Here is a 22433-nt window from a genome sequence, read left to right as displayed (position 1 = left end):
CTCTCTTACCGTGTGCTTTACTTGCTTTTTCATACACCTCCAGCATATCAGTGAGGTGCTGCGTCCCTCTGACTCCACACAAGCAACGGTGTTACACCATGCGGTTACATTTATGGGAATCAACTGATACATTAAATGTGGAGTCTGCTAGTGATCGGCGGACTGGCACTCCGTCCAGTGTTTTGTACCTGTGCCTACCATGACAGGCTCCACTGTGCCCCTGAACTGGGTGATGAGGGCCCTAATATGGATGGCGGGATCATCTGAATTCTTCCTTTACAAGCTTGGCACCAGCGCCTCAGTAGTCAACAAGCCCAGAGCCGCCAGTGTTCCTTTAGCTCATTCGGCGAGACGACGATCCACACACCGTCCTCGGTCACAGAGTCCACTCTCTTATCCTAGCGGCACGTTTTTATGATTCTCGCTCACTCACTCACTCGTTTGCCTTTCATACTCCTCACATGCCATCATTTTGCTGGTACCCCTCGAACGCCAAAAAGACACAATGGCTAATTTTCCGCTGCAGCTGTGTTTTTCGTTTTGTCGAGTTATTTTTAACACCCCTTATTTTCGAAGCTTTTCCGTCTGTTCTTTTGTTGTTATACAATTGTCTGCCTTTTCTTACTCCTGCCAGTCAGCCGGAGTACAGGCAAATAAAAGGAAATGACGAGTGAATGCTGGGAAGACAAGAAGAAATTCAAAGTGAGAAAAAATAGAAAACACTTTATAAAGTGTACGAGAATAGCGCATACGGCTTGCGAAAATGACAGACAATTATATTAATGAAATACGGGAACAAAACACACAAAAAAGCAATGTATTACTGTCATCGCACCGTGCAAAGAAAAATCCATGAAAATGTCAGCGCCGAACTAAAATACGTCAGCAGCATTGAGTCGAGCAAGAAAAGAAACAAAACCACCAAGCCTGCTATTCAGGAGACAGCCTTGAGTCCCTGCGTTTGTTTCTTTTAAATTACAGAAAGTATTCAGACCCTCCGCTTTCTGCACACTTCATTAAACTGTAGATTTAATACCAACTGGATGAACTGGCCGTTTTTTGCCCATCAATCTTCAGGCAGTAACCCATAATGACAAAGTAAAACATGTTTTCAGAAAGGAGTGGCTCATGTTTAAATTGGTGATCTGTTTTTGTGGCTAATCCTTTCTTTTTAATTGACTTGTTTTTTTCATCATCTCTCTGAATCGCTTTGTTTCTTTCCTTAAATGGCACCCAAACAGAAATGAAACATGAAGTGAGTGAGTCAACAGAAGACCAACTAAGTCAGGGCCTCAGACTTCAACCAATTTCACTCCAACCAGTTGCTTAATTAGGCGCAGATTCTTGTTGTTCATTAAACTCCTTCTTTAATTCCATGGCTTGTTGCTGCTCTCATTGTGCAACAGCATACATTTCCAAAATTGCTGATTTTCACTTTTCTAACATCCATCCAATCATCCAACCCGCTTCATCCCAACCACAGGGTCACGGGGGTCTGCTGGAGCCAATCCCAGCCAACACAGGGTGCAAGGCCTCTTTTCTAAGACCACTGTGAAAATGTTTTGAGACCTGAGCAGATCAACATTCCCGAGACCTTCATCATTCTTTATTTTCAGATATTGTATGATGGACACCAGTTGCTTTCGCTCATTTTGTATCTCATTATTGTTTGGCTGCTAATTAAGGAAAAAAAGAAACAATTAAGGGGTCTGAGTCTTCAAGAGCAAGTCAAATTAAATTAATTCAAAAGAAGTTAATTGGCAGCAGAAACAGGTCACTAATTAAGAAAAGGGTTAGAATGAAAACCTGCAGCCACTGCGGCCCTCCAGGACTGGCATTGATCTACAGAGGGTTCTTTGGAGTTGCCTTTTATCCTGACATGCAGTGTGGATTGTGGGACCCTCTATACACAGCTGTGTGCCAATCAGTTCAGCTTGTCACAGGTGGGCTCCAATCACATTCCAGGACCATCTCAAGGAGAATTAAAGCAAACAGGAGGTACCTGCGCACAGTCTGGAGTCCAACCTCAGAGGGTCTGAAAATTTGTATGGATGACCCCCAATTACTTTAAGGGGCAGAAGAGAGACAGAAAGAAGTTCAGACAGTAAGGTAAGTTTTTGACTGTTAATAAATAAATTTTAATGCATTTTCAAACCTTTCTAAAAACGTGTTTTCGTTTTGTCATTATAGATTATTGAGTGTAGATTAGTGGGCAGAACTGTCCAATGTTTCCATCTGAAATGAAACCTACAGCACAATCAAGGGTGCCAAAATGAAGGCTTCTGACCACTTTCTGAATCCACGGTAGATGAACTAACAGAATTCAATGGTCTGTTTTCATGTAATTTCTTAATCCATCTTCCCAAAAACTTCAGGGCATGTCTTGCAAATTTCATAACAATAGTAAAGGAGGACATGCGCTGAAGTCCTGAGCCGCAATCAGCCAGCACTGCACCACTCACACTGTCCACATCCGCCTGTCCACCCATCTATCCATCAGTCTGTTTTCTAACGTCTTAACCATTTTAGAGTCACAAGGAGCTGGTGCCCAATGTGGTACCCATCCTGGACCAAAGGAGAGTCACAAATAAACAGAACACACATATCTTTTGATGAGAAGGGAAAACCAAAGTATGGTGAAGGCGGCGCTGGTCCTCTCTGTACATCGACTGTGCAGGGACGCCATATGGAATGAACTTCACAAAGCGTTCATCATTATGGATTATTTAGATAGATAGAAAAGGCTTTATATAACAGAGAGATAGATAAATATGAAAGGCACTATATAATAGATAGATAGAAAGATAGATAGATAGATAGATAGATAAATATGAAAGGCACTATATAATAGAGAGATAGAAAGATAGATAGATAAATATCAAAGGCACTATTTACCAGATAGATAAATATGAACGGCACTATATAACAGATAGATAGAACTTTATTTGTCTCCAGGAGGAAATTTGGCTTTTTACAGAAACTCTTTAAATAAATAAATAAATATGCACACTTTGGTCTGAACACACACTGGAATGACTATAAAGCAAGGAAATTTCAAAAGAAACAAAAGTTCAGACTTGACAGTCCCAGTCTCAGTCAGACATTATGGGGGTGTATTGCTGTTTGTATAAAGGAGCCCCGTAGCGTTTCTTGACCCACTTCTGCTGAACGATTTGTTGACTGAAAGGCCTCAGTGTTGGTGTGTCAGAGAGAGGATGTGCAGCATTGTTCCTAATGGCACTCAGTTTTATTTTAATTCTCTCCAGAGTGTACCCCATAAGTGAGTCTGCACTTTTCATGAACTTGTGATTCGGTGGGCCTCTCTTGATGTGATGTTACCAGCCCAGCACACCACAGAGTAGAAAATCCCTCTGACAATCACAGAGTTGTAGAAGATGTGAAGGATGTCACTTCCCACATTAAAGGACCACAGTCTCCTAAGGCCTGCTCTGCCCTTTCTTATAATAACAGTTCCTCTGTGTTCGAGATTAGTCATTGATGTGGACCCCCAAGTACTTGTGGGAGTGGACCACCGCTCCATCCTCTCCCTGAATAGTGACCTTACATTGAGGCTGTTTGGGTGTCAGTAGTCAATAACGATTTCCTTGGTTTCTCTGATGTTACACGATGATGATGGCACATGATGACATAAGGAGTTTGCCTATCAGCCACAGCGTCTCTTCCAGAAGTTTGCACTTGGACTACATGACTTGCTACTTTGCTCCACTTTTGCCTTTGCTTTATGTTTTGAGACTTGTTTGCCTTGAATTGCCTTTTAGGTTTCACCCTATTGCCTGTTGTTGACTTTTTTCCTTTTTGTGGCTCTTTTTGTTCATATAAAAAAAAACTTTTCAATCATGAGGTTTTCGGTTGGTCTTTTCAAGCCAGAGGTTTATGGTTTCCTCTTCCTTTGTGTGCATCAACATTTTGTTTTAGAACTCTTAAAGCTTTAATGCATCCCTTTGGGCCTGAAACCTGCCTTTTGAGTTTGGGGTTTGGCTGTCAGGGGTAGAGAACACTTTACATGAGCCAGAAATAAAACCCTGGATAAACCGAAACACAGACATGGCTGTAAAATAATCCCGGGCAATTTCTTTATGGTCACATTTTGTAAACCTACACCTGAAATTTGCTGAAGTAAATTACCAAATTAAAGGCTGTGTCACATTCTGCAACTTCCCCAGTCGTATCCTTCATTTACACAAGCGAGTCGGAGGCAGACAGGCAGAGATCTGGCCCTGGCATTCTGAAGGTGCCACCCTCATTTTAAAAGGCAGTTCCTTCTCATTTGTTATGCTGGTGTGCTGTCACGTTGTGTTGCGGTAAACACAATTACTTCTCATTTTCTTGTTTCTCTTCACTAAACTCGTTAATCCACATTTAGGGTAGCAAGGAACTGGCGCCTATCCTGGCAACAACAAGTGCAGAGCAGGAATTAACCCTGGGTAGGGCACCAATCAACACCAATCACATGATGTGGCATGGCTTGGGGCAAAAGGACATGCCACACCATCACACGATCCAAAACATGAAGCGGGATCAGTCAAAGTGGGACGTGAGTTCCAAGGAGTTTTCATAAAGCGTCCACTGGAAATCAGTCCTGTAGTTAATAAGATGAATTGACTGTAAACGAGAGGCCCTGCGCTCTTCTTTCTGCCTCTCGCCTTATTTATCTACTCATGCCATCGCTCTGTTGCCATGGAGACAAATTACTGAAATAAAGTTAAAGGAGTTTGCGGGAAAAAAGGCCAAGTGTGGGAGAGCAGCCCTAGACCCTGGGTGGAGGGTCTTTAAAAGAATGAGGAGCGGGACAGGAGGGTGGGCCGTAAAGCAAGGGTCTCAAACTCACCCCGGACCTAATTAAAGTGCACTGCTTCAATGAGTGCATTTAGTGTGTCGTTCATATAAAGATTGTACCCGTGCACAATTCAGCCTGATTACATTTACACCTGACGTTAAAATGCATTTCTATTGGCTGGGCGTGTTTATCTGCCCAGAACCTGAAGTTAGAATGGAGACTGGCTGATGGCATTGACTCGGCTAGAAAAAGTGACAAGAAGGAGACTTTAATGTGACACCAAAGGTGTGACAATCTCATGGAAGAGGACACACACACACCGCTGTGCTGCCGTTTTAAAGCTGCATAGGACTCGGTTCTAACCACCTTCCAACAGTTTAAGGGCCTGTGTGGTTATTCAGTCGTAGACTTCATTTATGTGTTAGGAAGATGGTAATAACACGCTCCTGTGACTCCCCTGACAAGTCTCAAGTCACCTGGGTGTGCTTGTGTGTCTGTGAGGGCTGACTACCAGATGAGCACTCATAAGCACTATTCAAATAAAAGGACAAGTACCTGTGTATCTGGGAGTGCATTTGGTTGCTATGTCTCTGTCATTCCAACAGATGGCGCACCCCAAACATTTGCAGTAATAAAATGCATTGAATTTGTCATTCCAACAGATGGCAAATCACAAACATTAACACTCTTTACAACTCCCATGCCAAATGGTATATAGCAGAGACATATGTATTGCATTTGTCATTCCAACAGATGGAGCACCATTAACACTGTTTTCACAAATCCCATATTAAATATATTTTCAATACATACATACAGTGGTGTGAAAAACTATTTGCCCCCTTCCTGATTTCTTATTCTTTTGCATGTTTGTCACACAAAATGTTTCTGATCATCAAACACATTTAACCATTAGTCAAATATAGTAGACAAGTAAACACAAAATGCAGTTTTTAAATGATGGTTTTTATTATTTAGGGAGAAAAAATCCAAACCTACATGGCCCTGTGTGAAAAAGTAATTGCCCCCTTGTTAAAAAATAACCTACCTGTGGTGTATCACACCTGAGTTCAATATCCGTAGCCACCCCCAGGCCTAATTACTGCCACACCTGTTTCAATCAAGAAATCACTTAAATAGGAGCTGCCTGACACAGAGAAGTAGACCAAAAGCACCTCAAAAGCTAGACATCATGCCAAGATCCAAAGAAATTCAGGAACAAATGAGAACAGAAGTAATTGAGATCTATCAGTCTGGTAAAGGTTATAAAGCCATTTCTAAAGCTTTGGGACTCCAGTGAACCACAGTGAGAGCCATTATCCACAAATGGCAAAAACATGGAACAGTGGTGAACCTTCCCAGGAGTGGCCGGCCGACCAAAATTACCCCAAGAGCGCAGAGACGACTCATCCGAGAGGTCACAAAAGACTCCAGGACAACGTCTAAAGAACTGCAGGCCTCACCTGCCTCAATTAAGGTCAGTGTTCACGACTCCACCATGAGAAAGAGACTGGGCAAAAACGGCCTGCATGGCAGATTTCCAAGACGCAAACCACTGTTAAGCAAAATGAACATTAGGGCTCGTCTCAATTTTGCTAAGAAACATCTCAATGATTGCCAAGACTTTTGGGAAAATACCTTGTGGACTGATGAGACAAAAGTTTAACTTTTGGAAGGCAAATGTCCTGTTACATCTGGCGTAAAAGGAACACAGCATTTCAGAAAAAGAACATCATACCAACAGTAAAATATGGTGGTGGTAGTGTGATGGTCTGGGGTTGTTTTGCTGCTTCAGGACCTGGAAGGCTTGCTGTGATAGATGGAACCATGAATTCTACTGTCTACCAAAAAATCCTGAAGGAGAATGTCCGGCCATCTGTTCGTCAACTCAAGCTGAAGCGATCTTGGGTACTGCAACAGGACAATGACCCAAAACACACCAGCAAATCCACCTCTGAATGGCTGAAGAAAAACAAAATGAAGACTTTGGAGTGGCCTAGTCAAAGTCCTGACCTGAATCCAATTGAGATGCTATGGCATGACCTTAAAAAGACGGTTCATGCTAGAAAACCCTCAAATAAAGCTGAATTACAACAATTCTGCAAAGATGAGTGGGCCAAAATTCCTCCAGAGCTGTAAAGACTCATTGCAAGTTATCGCAAACGCTTGATTGCAGTTATTGCTGCTAAGGGTGGCCCAACCAGTTATTAGGTTCAGGGGGCAATTACTTTTTCACACAGGGCCATGTAGGTTTGGATTTTTTTCTCCCTAATAATAAAAACCATCATTTAAAAACTGCATTTTGTGTTTACTTGTCTACTATATTTGACTAATGGTTAAATGTGTTTGATGATCAGAAACATTTTGTGTGACAAACATGCAAAAGAATAAGAAATCAGGAAGGGGGCAAATAGTTTTTCACACCACTGTATAAAAAATATATATTCTTTTCATATATATCTATATCATATAATAGAGACCTATGCATTGCCAATGCATTTGTCATTCCAACAGATGGCATATCACAAGCAGTAACACTTTTTACGACTCCCATGCCAAATGGTATATAAACATATGCATTACATTTGTCATTCCAACAGATGGAGCATCATTAACATTGTTTTCACAAATCCCATACTAAATATATTTTCATATATTTAAAATAAATAAATATATTCTTTTCATATATATCTTTATCATATAATAGAGACCCAGACATTGCATTTGTCATTCCAACAGATGGCACAAGACAAATATTAGCGGTAATAAAATGAATTGTATTTGCGGTGCCATCAGTTGGAATGAAAAATACAACACAGATATTGGTGATAGTATAATTAATTGTATTTGTCATTCCAACAGATGGCATATCACAAGCAGTAACACTGCTTTTACAAATCCCATACCAAATTGCAAAGAAAAGTAACATACACATTGCATTTGTCATTCCAACAGATGGCACATCACAAACGATGTAGTAATGCATTTTATTATTACAAATGTTTGTGATGCGCCATCTGTTGGACTGACAAATGCAATGCAATGTTTTACTACATACATTCCAAAAGATAGTGCTCTTCAAATGTTAGTGCCGAGGTCTACGTTGATTACCACCTATCTTAGAAGGATGGCACAGCTGACAATGCAGCTATGAGGAATAAGGAACAGGGACCTCCCAAACAGAAGAGAGGCTTGTCAGTCTGATGTCTCCTGCTTTATGCACCACAGCAGACCAGAAAACAGAAAACAAAAGGGCTGAGATTAAGGCCGAACCTGCCGCACCTGGAAACCATTTGTACAGCACCGGCTCTGTCAGGCAGCGCGCCATTGGCTGTCAGATGGTGGAATTGTGAAACTGTGCAGTAGGGTCATCGCGGAGTTGTGAAAAGCTGACGTCGCACTACAGGACTTCTAGTCAGAGGGGATGTCAAACTTGATGATTATGAAACTGCAGGGCAGAATAAATTACACGAGTGCCGCATACTCGTTGGACCGAGTCGTGTATTCTGCGGATGTCAGACTGTATGACTGGTGGTCATGAGAGAATGTCACAACTGTTCCCAACTTGCCAAGACTACGCAAATGAAATCTGTGACGAAAAATCCCTGCAGTGTGACAGGACCTTGGTTTGTGACCCCAAAAATAAAACCGAAGCTAAACAGGAGCGGCCGAGTCGGAGTCCAGATGAGTGAAGCTGACAGCGAGAACTGCGCACACAGACTCAAAGCTCTCATGGCTGCCATCTACTAAATGCTGACTTCAGTACTTATACAATCAATAGTTTTGTGTTTTATATTTGTAACTAGCAAAATACCCGCGCTTCGCAGCGGCGAAGTACTGCCTTAAAATTTTTATTAAGAAGAAAATTAAACCTTTTTAAACTGAGGGAAAATATACCAATAATTATTTGTTAAGGATCTCTTTGTATACCACATTGTGAGTTCGGCCCTTCGGTTGTAATCTGACCGAGCTGTGTGCTGAGCTTACTCTTGAGCATGCAACGTACAGTTGGCCATGTGAACAGTAATCTTGTCTCAAATCTCACAGCTTGGATTGCTGCTGTCATAATCGGTTTGAGTTTCATGGTTTGTTTCAATGACGACAGTATTTGTAGGACTTGTGTTGAAGTGACATTCGGCATCTGTCAAGCGTTGTAAGCATGCAACCAGTTTCATCAATAACTTCACATCCAGCTTTTGAGAGTTTAAACATTCATAAACATCAAAGTGTCCACTACTGAAATAGTCACCTGTGAATCTAAGATGTTTAAGAGGCATTGGCGGTTGTCGAAAGGTGTAAAATATTTGGCCATTTCGGTACACTTGAAAGCGACAACCAAACAATTCAGTGGCAGCCATCAACTCACATGCAGAACTACAGGTGAAGGACTTAAGCATTTCACTCATCTAGTGCTCCTGTGTAGTATAATTATCTCCAGTACCGTCATCAGTCCACACCTTGAACCTGTCCCAGTCATTCAATACATAAGACACAATGTTTCTCCGGATATCAAGAGTGAGCCTGATATGGCCGTGCAATATGTAACACAGAGAATGGAAAAGGTAGGTGCCATCTCCGGGAATGGAAACCACTAAGTGACAGTTCTTTGATCGATGGTGATTACCTCGATAGACATGTTAATGGGGGTACGGTTGGAATGATAAAGGAAATGGGTACCTGAACAATGTAAAGTCTAAAATACCTACACAATAACTATAATAGTAATAAATGAACAATAAAACAGCGGAGAAGCCGTGGATTAAATTAAAAGGCTCCAGTTATCAGCAGGGAGACGTGAATCCCATGGCGAAGCAAGGAAGGGAATGTAGAGACTGGAGCGACAGACGGTCTTATATAGGCAGGCAGCCAACAACGTGGGAGGCATTGGGATGGGGGACCCAATGCCACCTCACACGGTGACCGAGCTGCAGGCTATGGACGTATATATGTATGTAAGTAGGATTCAGTTAGCGTTGGGAACCCGCGTACCAAATTTCTTGAAGATGGGCCCATAAGTAACAAAGACTGTTAAGAAGTTCAATATGGCGGCCGACAGTGGCATCATACCACCAAAATAAGTAAGTACATTGGTCTCAGTTAGCGCAGGGAAGCCGCCTACCAAATTTCGTGAAGATGGGGCCATGAATAAGAAAGTTCAACATGGCGGACATTGTCGACCGTTATGACTGTTACGCGTAAAATTTCGAAATGAAACCTGCTTAACTTTTGTAAGTAAGCTGTAAGGAATGAGCCTGCCAAATTTCAGCCTTCTACCTACACGGGAAGTTGGAGAATTAGTGACGAGTGAGTGAGTGAGTGAGTGAGGGTTTTGCCTTTTATTAGTTAGACTAGCAAAATACCCGCGCTTCGCAGCGGTGAAATACTGTCTGAATATTTTTATTAATAAAAAAGTAAACATTTTTAGACTAAACAAAAATGTCAAAAATTAATTGTTAAGGATCTCTCTGTATACCACGTTGTCAGTTCGGCCCTCTGGTTGTAATATGACTAAGCTGTGTGCTTTGCTCACTCTTGAGCATGCAACATACAGTTGGCCATGTGAAAAGCAATCCCGCCTCAAATAAATGCCAACCTTTTGTAGTGTTTGTCCCTGAGACTTAATAATTGTCATTGCGAAGCAGAGCCTTACTGGAAATTGAACGCGTTTGAATTAAAATGGGAGATTAGATGGTATAACGGGATGAGAAATAAAAACTGTGTCACTGAGGCACTGCCAGTAAATATAGTTGCTTCAATTAGGTTGTTTTATAGAGATGTGACCTGAAGTCTTGTGCCGTTACAAAGTTTCGGTGGTTGTAAGTTTCTGCTTCCTTGGCGAAGGTCGTAAACGAAAGAAGACACCGCAGTGACACACAGAAGAGAACCCGTGGATTAAATAAAACCTACACAATAACTGTAACAATCGTAACAAATGAACAATAAAATAGAAGAGAACCCGTGAATTAAATAAAAAGGTTGCTTCGTTGGTGAAGCAAGGAAAAAGCACTTTCTTATATGTCGTTCGTTTTTATAACAGTGCAGAAGCTATGAGAAAGCTGCTTCCTTGGCAAGCTCGAACGAAAGAAGACACCGCAGTGAACACAGAAGAGAACCCGTGGATTAAATAAAACCTACACAATAACTATAAAAATCGTAATAAATGAACAATGAAACAGCGGAGAACCCGTGGATTAAATAAAAGGCTGCGTTGGCGAAGCAAGGAAAAAGGACTTTCTTATATATCGTTCGTTTATAAAACAGTGCAGAAGCTCTGAAAGCTGCTTCCTTCGCAAAGTAAGGAAACGACTGAAGAGGCGGCAAGGCAGCTGAAGCGCTGCATTATGGGATCTGTAGTTTATTGTGTTACCAGCGCTTCATATCCCGGGCCATTAATAACAATAATACAGTATATAAAATGATCTCGGGCCGGATATAATTACACCGGGCGGATGTGCCTCGGGCCTTGAGTTTGACACATATGGAGTAAATAGAACTTGAAAAGATATATTTTTCAAATGTGATCGCGCAATTCAGATAGAGTTGGCACTACAGCCTGCATGCCTCAAAGTCATCCTCCCTGCTCTTACTTTTTACCGTTCATCTAATGAATACACTGAGTATGGCTTTACCAAAACAATCATTGATGGCGAATAAAGTATCCATTATTCGAGTATGTAGATCGGAATATATATATACATATATATATACCCGCATCGCAGCGGAGAAGTAGTGTGTTTAAAAAGCTAGAAAAAGAAAAGGGAACATTTTAAAAATAACGTAACATGACTGTCAATATACAGTATTTGTTTGTGAGTGTTACTGAGTGTTGCTGTCATCAAGGATTTGATTATCATTATTTCTTTCAATCAGGTTCGTATTTGTAGGATGTGTTGTGTTCAAGTTACATTCCGTGTTTGTCAATCGTTGTAAAGATGACAGGTTTCATTCATCGATTCGTTTCTTACTGCATCAATAAACAGCTCGTCTTCTTCTTTATCTGAGACCTGACACACTGCATGCACGGGTTTTTTTAACACTGTCTTCCTTTAGCGGGACATTGACTTTTTCCACCGTGTGCTTTGTTTCCGCAGTAGCTGGATTTATGAATATGCTTATCAGACGCTTCATATTTTTGCTGCCTTTTCAATTGTGTAATTCGGTTTTGTTCAGCTCTTTGGAACTGTTGCTTTTATCTGTGCACGCGCCAGTTCACGTGAGCGCTCGGTGTACATGCATCGAAGTTTCCCAGCTGTGCTGGTGCCATCTCGTGCTATGTCCATGGCTGTATTTAATGTTACCTTAGTCCTGGCACTTAAAACTTTCTCTCGCAGTTTCGCTGAGTTTGTGTCAAACACCACCCTGACCATCTCATCTTCCTCTCCATAAGCACAGTCCTTCACCCGTGAATATTTACCCTGGCAGTTTGCTATTGGATTGCCGCTGACGGACGGCCTTATATGGGCAGGCACTAAATTACAAACGCCAGCGGCAGCCTGTCTATGAACTTAATTTAAAGTGTAGGTTTACATCGTGCTTTGTTTCAGTAGCAGAACTCATGACTATGGTTGTATATGTCACTCGCTCGCTTCTTATTGTTTCGCTGCCTTCTCAATTATATAATGCATGTTTTCTAAAGCGCTTTTTTGAGGTCTTCCTGGTTTTCTATGTACTGCGTGATTACGTGAGAGGCGTGATGATGTCACACGAAACTCCGCCCCCACGGCGTTGAAGCTCATCTCCATTACAGTAAATGGAGAAAAACAGCTTCCAGTTATGACCATTACGCGTAGAATTTCGATATAAAACCTGCCCAACTTTTGTAAGGAAGCTGTAAGGAATGAACCTGCCAAATTTCAGCCTTCCACCCACACAGGAAGTTGGAGAATTAGTGATGAGTCAGTGAGTGAGTGAGTGAGTGAGTGAGTGAGGGCTTTGCCTTTTATTAGTTAGATTAATTGAGACCACTTTGCAGAGATCTGTGTTCACGTTGACATTAAGGAGTTTAGAGTTTTTTATATCATCAGGGTCAAAACTACCAAGTTAAACTCATTGCGATTCAATGCTGAATGACAATAAAACATGAAAACGTTTTCTAGGTGCTGCACAGCCATTGAAGGCTGCATTTTCCTGTACATTCACGTTTAAGAATTCAGACAAAAAATGAAAGTCACAGCCGTGTGCCCAGAGCTCTTTGGTAAAGCCTGACTGAGATTGTGCTTTTGTCTTTTTTGCCATAGTTTCTTAAAGATTTATAGGATGTTGTATAAACCCTGCAATATGCCCAGTCATCTAAAAAATAAACAGAAACTACTGTCATTATAACATATTAAAAAACGATGAACTGTTGTATGTTAAAGCAAGCACAGTTATCCGATTTTTGTCCTGGTGTCCATGCCTAATGGCCGCTATTTATAAGAGGGTTGCATGGCGCCTGGCACGTGACAGCTCCTTTGCCGACTAAGAACTGGAGAGGAAGTCACAACTAAAAACGATTCTGGTTAACGCGTTTGATTTGAAGAGAAAGCTTATTGCAAACAAAGTCACCTTTGAGAGTCATTTCATTTCGTCTTAAAGTCTGCGGTCAATAAAATGAAACCTGATACGGCCATTTTTATGCAGGCAAACTGACACGGGCAGACATTGAACTGCCGGCTGCATAAAACACTCAGCAGTCTTCAATGCCGTCTTTCTTCAGTTACCGTTTTAAGGTGGCGTTACCCAAGGGCAAAGCAAGGCCAAATGCTGGTTGGTGAATAGGAAGCATTGGGCAGATCACACTACTGCCAGTGGCAGAGGGGATGCAGTAGAGAGATGGCCTGGAGTGGGTCCATCACATCATCAGGAAGGCTCATCAGTGCCTTTACATCTGCAGATGTCCAAGAACAGCCTGGAAGTCTCCATCTACACCCACCAGGTCCTTTTAGGTGGACAGTAGAGTGCATCTTGTCCGGGTGTCAAACATTGAGGTATGGCTCAGGACTGCCATGCACTTCAAAGGGTGGTGACGCTGGTGAGATTATTATGGGCATGCAGCTGCCTTTGAAAATCACTCATTGTTATTAAACACCTTGACAAGCCGCTGACAACTGGCACAGCGTCACTGGCACTCAAATGCTGTGGGCACAGTCAGGGACAGGTTGTATTCCAGGCCACTCATACTGACAAGTGCATGTACAGTACATCTAAATATTGTGATCAGTCCGAGTGCTCCTGCATACAAATTGAGGGATGTTAGGGACAGACCCTGAACTCTGAACCCCAAAGGGTCACACAAAAAGACAACTTCCTCTCGGGGTAAACAAAGAATATCAAATCCAGTCAGATTGTGAGACCACATCTGGAGTATCACGTGCAGTTCTGGTCACCACGGCACAAAAAAGACACAGCGGCACTCGAGGCCGTGCAGAGGAGAGCAACCGAGTGCATCATGGGACTTAAGGACACGTCGCCCAGTGACATTAAACCTGTTGAGTCTCGAGCAGAGGACACCTTAATCCTGGTCTTCAAAATCCTCAAAGGCGTTGATAAAGTTGATCCAGCAGAGTTCTTTCAACTTAACGGTGATTCTGGGAATCTTGGTAACTGAATGGTACTGAAGTCATGTTCAGGCCACGGTCACCTCCCTGGTTAACATGTACATTTTATTTTTATGTCCTATCTGTTCATTTTTGGTCCTTTGGTTATTAAAAATTATGTTAATGTGGTTGTTTATGCTTATTATTTTTATAATTATGCATTTCTTTATCAGTTTCCTTTTCTTTGACCTTCTCTGTGTGGATGCTTGTTCTGCCGTGTCCCTTGTGTTTTGTGGGTGTTTGCCCAAGAGGCGGGGCCAACTGTCTGGCACCATTGAGGGACTGACTGCCCCCCGTCCTGTGAAGGCTCTTGGGAAATGCAGTTCTTCGTGGTGCATTGTATGCACCTGCTGTCAGTGAGTTCTCCTATTAAGGATTGTGCTTTCTAAGGATTTACGATTTTTTAGACTGTCTTTAAATATTTTGAATTCTGTTTAACATATTGGGATTTGGTTATTGTAGACGGCCTTTTACTGTGTACTGTACTCCTTTTTACATCATTTGGCTTTTATGAGCTTTTCTTTCATTTTACATTTTTTTAACATCTATTATTTATAAAGACTAGCTTAATACAAGTTGAAATCTAAGTAATCATCATCGACCTCAGCATTAATGTTTGTAGTGCCATGCAATGCCAATGTCTCTGTTATATGCCATGTGGTGTGGGATTCATAAAAGCACCGTTAATGTTTGTGTTGTGCCATCTGTTTGAATGGAAATGCATTTTATTACTAAAAATGCTTGTGATGCGCCATTTTTAGGAATGTCAGAGAAACACCAATGGGACAGAGACAGACACAGAGACAATCACAGACACAAAGACAGACACAGAGACAGACACAAAGACAGATACAGACACAGAAACAGTGACAATCACAGACACAGAGACAGACACAGAGACAGTCATAGAGACAGAGACAGTGGCAGACACAGAGACAGTGACAATCACAGACACAGAGACAGACACAGAGACAGACACAGAGACAGACACAGAGACAGACACAGAGACAGTGACAATCACAGACACAGAGACAGTGACAATCACAGACACAGAGACAGACACAGAGACAGTCATAGAGACAGAGACAGTGGCAGACACAGAGACAGTGACAATGGCAGAGACAGAGACACGTATCCTTTTATTAAGTTGGACTCATTGTTGCCTTTTTTTTGTGATCAAGCCAGAGTTTTATGGTAGCCCTCCTCGTTGTGAGGCTTTCACTTTATATTTGTAGTACTAGGTTGTTGTGCCGCGTTAGCCATTATGGATGCAATGATAAGTCATCAAAATGTCACCTTTTATTGGCTAACTGAACACATTACATTATGTAAACTGTCAAGGCAACTCAGGCCTCTTTCTTTGGGCCAATCAAATCCTGCCAGTAGAAGAGGCCTGCGTTGCCTCAAAAGCCTGCATATTGTAATGTGTTCAGTTAGCCAATAAAAAGTGTCGTTTTGTTGACGTCTCATTGCTTTTATTTTGAGGTTTTGCCAGCTCCCCATTTTTAGGCCTGCTCCCGCCGAAGCCAACAGTCAGTGTTGGGGGTCTGGCTGCACTAAGTGAGCCTCTACTGGGCAGAGGCCTGAAGATCCCGGCCTGCTTTTTGGCTGAATTTCAGAGGCTTTGCCTATTTTGCATTGAAGGAAACTCCAATCATAACACTGAAGAAATCAAACACCATCATCCTAACAAGTGCTGTCAGATTTGTCCAGGTGGGAATAAACCTTTTGACAGTGGAATTCCCTTTAGCCCCCCCATCCCTTTATCTTTGGGTCCAACTATTCAATCTGAACCTGAGGCCCGATCTGCCACACCATGTCAGTATCCTTAGAGATGTCCTCACTGTCGTCTCACACAGCTGTTATCAAGCCCTTCAGTAAATCAGCGGCAGGGCGGTCCGAATACTGCAGGTCGCTGTTGTCCAGTAAACTCGGGCACATTGGTGTGGAATGAAAGCCGAGCCAAAAACACGAAGTACACAACAAGCAAAGCCATCGAAGTGGAACAGAACACAGGTAGGTGGCTATCACGGTTTAGATATGAACGTGGAGACTGAAGGTTTTAGAAATCTTTATTCTCACGTGCAGGAGGATCAAATAAAACGTCTCCTTCTTTAAATGGTGCTGCGCCTTCGGAATCGTGTGAATCTCCTCTGTCTTCTTGAAAAATCTCATTATTCTCTCTTTCAGCCATGGCAACTGAGGCTTACTTGTCATAAACAGAAGATTCTCTTGGTGTGAAATCTGGGCAGTAAAATAAATGATTAAATAGAAGAAAGATTCACAAATGGTGAAATGATTAATATTTTAGACAGGAGTCAGTGGTGCAGAGTTTATATGGCAAGTCATGTGAAAGAGTACAATGCACTGAATGTCAGCCCCCTCAAGCAGCTGACCTTGCCGAGGTGTTTCCTTGAGCTGTCTGAGGCAGACTCCTGCGTGTTTTAGGACAGGAGACAAGGAGCAGGCATGGCAGGCGTGCACTCTGTTCTGTATCACCTTTACTTAGTGCATCTTACCTTAAGGAGACCTACGTACGTCCGGCAATCCCCTAAGTAAATTCAGCAGACATTTTGAGAATCAACTTCTATGGCATCGATCAAATATTGAAGGTGCATTGGGATGCTGCGGCATCAGATCACTTCCATTAAGGTGTGGTGGATGGTGGGGGCCGTGGGACGCCTCCGCATTGGAAGAAGTGAGGTAGAGAGCGTGCCCAGAGACTGTTAGATGGCTGACCCCCTGGCTTGTGGCAGCACCACAGTTTCCCACAGGGCATCGTGGGAATTGAAGTTCTTAGACTCAGCCCTGTTGGGGTGCCGTGGGTGCCACCAGGGGGTGTTGTGGGGACTTGGGAGCCCTTCTTCATGGGGATCCAACCTTACCCAGGCCAAGCCTTCGGGACACTGGAAGTACTGCAGGGATTACTTTAAAAGGAGCTGCCTGCCACTGCTGCAGGAGACGGAGTCGGGAGGAAAAAGGACGAAGCTTGTTAATGGTGGAAAGAGAGAAGAGGAAGAAGAGAAAAGCACTGCTGTGTGCTGTATCGGTGCGTTATACTGTATTTACTGTGTGGGAAACGGCTGGGAAGAGTTTCCCAAGGCAAGATAAAAGCCAGTGTGTTGTTCTGAACTTGGGACTGTCAGGTTGGGAAGCTGGGGCGCCCCCTGCAGGCCACAATGGCTGTAGTGTCACGTACGGAGGATTCAGACAGTTGATTTTACGTGGAGAAAATCAATCTACACTTATTAACCCATAATGACAAAGTGAAACCTTGGTTTTCAGAAAGATTTGGAAATGTATTAAAAATCAAAAACTGGAAAGTCTCCTCATGGGCTGGTGGTACTCAGCGCGCAACATTGAGAAGAACGCATCTTCGCCCTGGAAGTATTGTGGGTTATTGAGTGCAGACTGATGGGCAAAAATGGCAAATGCATCCATTTAAAATGAAATCTACAGCACAATAAATTGAGCAGAACGTGAAGGGGTCCGAATATTCTCTCAGGCCTCCACATATCAAATATATAGAAAATATGTACCATGCATAGACCTGATATTTTATCATAATTCCCTAATAAGATAAAAAAAATCAATAAGTACAAAGTTAATCAGTGAAAAGGCACAAAGAATCAGAAGTAATTAGAATAAGATAGGCATTAAAGAGGCAGAATAACATCATCTCAGACATAGCAGGTGTGGAAAGAAATATTTTCTATCCATTTAGTTTGTGGTTTATTCATGTGTGTAAAAATTACCGGTATGTCCATATAAAACAGCTTCAGTATGAAAACAAAATTGTATTTTATGATCCATCTGGCATATCCGGTTGCCCGTTATAATTTGAATCTGTTCAGGAAAGCTGAGAGGAAGTTGTGCCAGGCTGAGGGGGGCCGCCAAGAGAGCAGCGTTAGCTTGTACAGATCTTCATGTGCTGCTCAGGGCACTAAGGGCCCTCAGGCTGACTACCAGACAGCCATTATTGCAAGCGGTCACATTAAATGGGTGCTAAATAGCGTGACCTGACGGTTGCCCACACCCGATGCAAGTAGACGCCAGGCACAGGTTTAAGCACATGCTGCATGTTTATTGAAGGGGGGCCGCGCTTTCCATCGCTCCCCACAGCAGCACAGTACAAAGCACCAAGTAACACAGTACTTTACTTTTCTTTCTCTTTTCTCTCTCTCCTCCAATTTGTGGAGCTTCGTTCACCCCCTCCCGACTCTGGCTCCCGGAGTAGTGGCAGATGGTTCCTTTTATTCAGGTACCCAGGAGTACTTCTGGTGCCCCCAACAGTGTGGTCTGGACGCACTTCTGGGTAAGCAGGAATCTCAACAAAGTAGGGCTCTGCAGCATCCCCAGAATCCAACAGAGCTGTCCCGAACTCCAACTCCCATGAAGCCCTGTGGGAATCCGTGGCACCGCAGCAACCTAGGGGGGGCTGCCACCAAGCAACCTGGTGGAGGTAATGCCCCGAATCCTCTCTCTCTCTCTCTTTCCCAGCAGGGCAAGGGTCCTGGCCATCCATGACAACAGTCACTCCATGACGTGACCACGAGGAGGTGGATAAAAAGCCACAACCAGCTATACAGGGTGCGCACAAAGTCCGTATACCCCTATTTATTGGAAGATTTTGAAAGCTAAAGGTCACCTCTTAGGAATCCAAAACATATGTATGGGTCCCTCCATGATCTCTGCGCCGTCAGGTTCTCCTGCTCATGTTCTGCAACATTTGCGGGGTGACTTTCTGGAACGCTGCATGAACCGCATGTTTCAGATGATCATGTGTGGTGGGTTATGCTCAATTTCTTCAAAGAAATGCGGATTTTCTTTTCCCCAGAAAAAACACACGTTTCGATTGCGGGAGCTGCGATAAATCGCACACTCATCAGAGAACATAACCTTTTTGTTCTCAGCATTTGTTGGAAATTGGTGCAGCATCAGATCACAAGCTTCCTGACGTCTGGCCAAGTCGGCATCTGATAACTCGTTAAAGTGCAATGGATGCCAACATTTCATTTGCAAGTCCTGTTTGATGTGTTTTCGCATTGTCGATTCCGCTATTCCCAACTCAGCAGCACGTTTACGAGTAGATTTCATTGGGGATCGTTGGACATGCTCTGCCACATCTGCGCACGTTTCGTGCCTTGTGGATGGTCTTCCACTTCGCGGCTCATCTCGGACGCTGCCCGTTGCAAAAGCCTTCATCTCCCACTGCAAAAACGTCCTCTTTGTCGGCGATGCTTTCCCAAAACGCACAAAAAAGTCATCCATGACATTTTTGATCGATTTCCCAGTAACAGACCGCTCGTGAACCCACACAGTGGCCACCAAGCGCTCCTCGATTGTAAAAACACTTGTGTCATCCATCGCTTCGTCTTGGAACGACCGCCACGTTGTTGCGATTTCTTGAGCGGCAGCAGGTGGCAGCACCAGATGGGATGTCGGAAACACACCTTGAAATACCGGGAAGACTTGGGCCGATGTCCGCAGGAACCAAATTGTCATGGTTATTCCTGTAATTGCTCCTAAAGATAGGGGTATACGGACTTTGTGCGCACCCTGTACACGGAGTGGTGCACTTGCTTGACTCAAGTAATGGGCCACACAGTCAGTACCAGAAACGTAAAGTTCACAATGAAATGTAAAGCAGATGGAAAGATGCAGACCTCTGGTTCTTCCAGGATTAGGGTTCCAGCCCCGACCATGTACAGTAACTACAGTTTGCTTCATGTCCAGCAGATGTTGCTGCTTTCCTTTTTCTTTCTGTTATGTTGCCTTCAGTTTGCCATAACATTGACGCAGATCCTGATAACTCAGCCGAAGTTGCCACAATCGACATTTTTTTACTCCATCAGTGCATATCATGTTAAAGGATTTTGAGACCAACATTAAGGTTTTGCGAGGTAATCCTGTGACAGATGGACACAACTGTTAGCATTTTATTTATAGAGATTCACACGGCATGAAGGTTCAAGAGGATTTAAACAGCTAAATAAGGTCACCAGGAACAGGAATCCTACTACAGTTCCGGCATCATGTAATGATTACAGCAAGAACATCCAACCAACATTCCTAGCAAAGTCCCCACAACCAAGGTGTACAAACAAGCAAAGGTGACAGACTCTGGACAACCTCAGCTAGACTGATGAGTCTTCACATTGATTGGTGGTCAGGATTTCTCAAACAAGTCAATTCAGTTCATGGACACATCCAACCAACAATGCCAGATGGTGGTGACTTTGGAATGATGTGGACGGGTTTTCATGGCACACTTTGGGTCCCTTGATATGAACACAGCAATGTCAAGACAACAAAATACTCCAAGCTGCAAGGATAAGGAGGTCACTGAGTGCCGCCAGGGACATGAAGATGAAATGGCTTAATGCAATGGCTTATCTAACCAACAGATACATACAAGTTGTACAGATCATCTGTTTGATTGGATGGAACAAGCAATTCAAAGTCAAGATTCTCTTGGGGGATATTGGACAGGGGTCACACTTTCCACATTTCATGATTAGGATTTTGGTATAATTGTATTTTTTATAATTTTAGTTAAGAATCATCAAAGCCTCCTATTTTGGAGATTATTAAGGTGAAGCGTGGTGCGGTCGCATTTATGTGCCTGTTGTGTTTTTTTACGATGTTGAAAATTCGGAATGTTTCTCCCACAGTGGCATTTGTTTTTTATATGGACACCGCGATTTGGAGCTTTGATGATTGGTTGCTTTGCCATTCCTATGCAGGGTCAAGTGGACGTATGGCTGGTGACATCATCGGGTCATAGCTACGAAGGTCAGTGTCACACACTTCCTTGTTTCCCACAATTGAATTCTCCCAAAGTTCTTTTCTTTGCAATTATTTCTGTTTCTCAAGCCCTGAAATTGAATATTTTTTTTTTTAACTACAAATAACATTTAATGAGTTGGCTCTGGTAATGTGTTTCTTTTTAAAATTCCGCTCCACCATTTCCTTATTATGACTAATGTTGAATGATCTGGCGCTAGTTTTGACCCGTTGATTGCTATTTTGTTTTTCAGCATCTCCTGGTCCCATCTGTACTCGAGAGCTGAGGCCACCTTCGGCAGTCTGAACGCACCAACACATCCTACCCGTTCACACTACAGTATCCTGATGCCATCTTATTATTAGACTGGCATCACATGTACGGTCACCCACTCTTAGGTTATTCAGCAACATCAACCCATTTGAGAAGCAAAAACACGGGCTATTGTGAAATAAGATGGAGAAAGTGCTCATTACACCAAGTCTCGCACTTTATTTTTTTGAATATAAGTTGCTGCAAGGAAGATCAACAAAGGGTCATGCCAGTTTTGCCATTTCATTGCACAGTAGCCCAGATAAGGTTTTGCTAGTCCAGACAGAAGAGCAGCTTCAGCGACAGACTGAGAAGATCATTCCTCCCCGACACTATGCGACTCTTCAATTCCACCCTTAAACGTTAACATTATTCAAAGTTATTGTCTGTTTTATCTGCATTTTAATCACTCTTTAATTTAATATTGTTTTTTATCAGTATGCTGCTGCTGGAGTACGTGAATTTCCCCTTGGGATTAATAAAGTATCTATCTATCTATCTATCTATCTATCTATCTATCTATCTATCTATCTATCTATCTATCTATCTATCTATCTATCTATCTATCTACCTATCTATCTATCTATCTATCTATCTATCTATCTATCTATCCCACCTTAATAAAAGGATAAGTGTCTGTCTGTGAGTCGGCCCTGTTGTTATGTCTCTATTATTTTAATAGATGGTGCCTGTCAAGCATTAGCACTGCTTCTTCTTCTTTCGGCTGCTCCCGTTAGGGGTCATCACAGCGGGTCATCTTCTTCTATATCTTCCTGTCCTCATCATCTTGTTCTGTTATACCCATTACCTGCATGTCTTCTCTCACCACATCCATAAACCTTCTCTTAGGCCTTCCTCTTTTCCTCTTCCCTGGTAGCTCTATCCTTAGCATCCTTCTCCCAATATACTCAGCATCTCTCCTCTGCACATGTCCAAACCAATGCAATCTCACCTTTCTGAC

At 42.7% G+C, this 22433-nt stretch overlaps 1 protein-coding gene across 1 annotated transcript in view; it reads right to left on the bottom strand.

Moving 5' to 3' along the window:
- Nucleotides 1-22433, bottom strand: part of fam163ba (family with sequence similarity 163 member B, genome duplicate a) — a 135671-nt gene that overhangs the window by 22131 nt on the left and 91107 nt on the right. The gene's annotated exons all lie outside the window — the stretch shown is intronic.

This window comes from Polypterus senegalus, chromosome 9, assembly GCF_016835505.1.
Source record: "Polypterus senegalus isolate Bchr_013 chromosome 9, ASM1683550v1, whole genome shotgun sequence".
Lineage (NCBI taxonomy): Eukaryota > Metazoa > Chordata > Cladistia > Polypteriformes > Polypteridae > Polypterus > Polypterus senegalus.
Note: the sequence above shows the minus strand (reverse complement) of the source record. Positions and strands in the feature narration are given on the sequence as shown.